A 2500-nucleotide genomic window follows, 5' to 3' on the forward strand; every position below is an offset into this window, starting at 1 on the left:
GTCTAAAACAGGTGGACTGGTCTGTTGTCGATCACGAAGCTTGTTGTTAAGCCATCCTTCAAAATGTAGGCCTAAAAATAGCTTTCTTTGGTTCCACGATATCTGTGTATATCCACATTTTTATGCACGATGAACATCAGGCTAATAGACCCATTCACTCTTTCAAGAAGAGTTTGTCTCTCAATGAATTATTAAGATTTATGCTTTGGCTATCTGAAAATTAGGAGCGATGACGTGAAATCTGTTTTCCACACTGAAATAATTTTGTAAACTATTTCTATTGCCGTTTCTGATTTTGAATTAGAAATTAAGCTGTTGCACGTTTGATGGGTATGTTATTCTTGATATATGTTCAACGCTTTCCTGTTACATATTCATCCCACCTTTGTATCCTGTATCCGTCATTTAAACTTCTATTGGTTGGTTCATTTACAATTTCAACAACCTCATAATGGAATTGCAACAATACGCATCAAGAAGTATATTTCTCTATATGTTTATCAATTAATCCTTAACTTTACTGAACTTCGCTTTCTTGCATGTTGAAAAGACCTTAAGCTGCTGCTGTCACATCATGTTAAAAAATCAGTACAATATCTTTTCACAAAATTACAAGTCTTAATTATGACGATGAAAAAATGAAGATGCTGTTTCGTAGTATTTACTCAGTGAAATGACACTCAACGGTATAACTGCTTCAGAAATGGAATTTGTTCGCCTTTATACTGTTTGGCAACTGATATCAGTTGTTAGAACTGCTGCTGAAAAATGCTTATTTATAAAAAAAAAAAAAAAAAACGCAAAGGAAAATTCTATAAGCGGCATTAATATGTTGAAGATAACGACTATCAACTTATCTTTGATGTGTAATAAAATTTTTGCAATCGCTCAAGATTTTAAAATTTATATACTTTTAATTTTGTCTAATCCGGAAATTCCATTGCAGTTTCCCGAGTGAAACTGTTCAAACACATGCACGCAAGTCACATGTATGTGTGTGTATGGCGCGCACACACACACACACACACACACACACACACACACACACACACACACACACACACACACACGCACACGCACACGCACACGCACACGCACACGCACACACACACGCACACGCACACACACACACACACATACACACACACACACGCGCGCGCGCTTTTCTCATGGACTGTTTCACTTTTCGCTCTTACTGCACATCTAAGAACGGCAACTGTCCATGTTTGGGATTTTGTTAGCAGAGATATTACACTTTAAGATATTGGCATTCTAGATTGACCATTCATAAAACGTGTGTATCACGATACATACCGAATCATCAGATACCTGAATTTATCAAAGACCATATGCCTATGAGACTGATTATTATTTATGGCTTCTCCACTTTTATATATTTTAGTACGAAATTCTTTTCAAGCAGATTGGGCATTCGTCTACAATACATCAAGAGAGAATGTGGTCAAAAGGGCCTGTTATAACTGACGGGGCATAAAGGGTTTGCTTTCCTCCACCTCAATTATTTCAAAACGAATTTCAAATCCAGTTATAAACTATGGAATATGCGCGGCCTGTTACACAGACTTTTAGAATATCATAATTTCCTTTTTATTTTTGTTTATTGAGTACTTTTTAATATTAAGCGTGAAATAAAAAAAATAAATAACTATCCATTAACTTGATACAAATTTCATTCACGCCTACAGACAGTGATAATCTTTGGTGATAACATTGATCATTGGTCAGTAATTCCAGCTCACAAAATTGAGACTGATTATAAATTGTTTATTTTCGCATGTAGATGAAATTCAATTTACTAGAATATTAGGCATATACAATTTTAAAGTTTACAGACATCTTACCAACAACTACTAAAATGTATCGAATGATATATAGGGTGATGTACCTGACGATACTTGACCTGTTATTAGACTACTACACAAAAAAACGTCACAAAATACAAATACACGAAACTTTGATAAGCTTCATGTCTGTTATGTCAACTCAAGACTTCGGGGTTAATACGCTGACATTCAAAAGAAACAGGACTTTATTTAACTGAAGACTAACATCAAGTGCCAAGAATATTGCGGGCAGTGAAAACAAAGTCTTGGTTTGTAAAATACTGTCTTTTTTAAAGGAATTTAGACTTTATATGAGTCTACATTTTTAGGCAACGAATTTATTTTACAGATAATGTTACCGTCCGTGCAAGGCGAATGACGTTAACTTTACAGTGTGTCATATTCATTTCTTAGGATAAGTTATGTGTTAGTTGTAACCGCATACCTTACAATAGATGGGTTTTGGTGGCCATTGATATGTTCATGATTTTCTTTTGGAATTATTAAAGTTTAAGTGATGGCATACTCTTAAAACCAAGCCTTGGGGATTTGTAAGGGAGAATGTCAACAATTTTTTTTTTAATATTATATATATATATATATATATATATATATATATATATATATATATATATATATATATATATGTATATATA

General features: G+C 33.7%; 1 long non-coding RNA gene across 1 annotated transcript in view; it reads left to right on the forward strand.

The window, feature by feature from the left end:
- Window positions 1–1926: 1926 nt before the first annotated feature.
- LOC113823764 (uncharacterized) overlaps window positions 1927–2500 on the forward strand; it is a 14528-nt gene continuing 13954 nt past the window's right edge. Inside the window, exon 1 of the long non-coding RNA XR_003477435.2 lies at window positions 1927–2113. This is a non-coding gene — a long non-coding RNA (uncharacterized lncRNA). The remainder of the gene's footprint in view (window positions 2114–2500) is intronic.

The sequence above is a fragment of the Penaeus vannamei genome, chromosome 6, assembly GCF_042767895.1.
Source record: "Penaeus vannamei isolate JL-2024 chromosome 6, ASM4276789v1, whole genome shotgun sequence".
Lineage (NCBI taxonomy): Eukaryota > Metazoa > Arthropoda > Malacostraca > Decapoda > Penaeidae > Penaeus > Penaeus vannamei.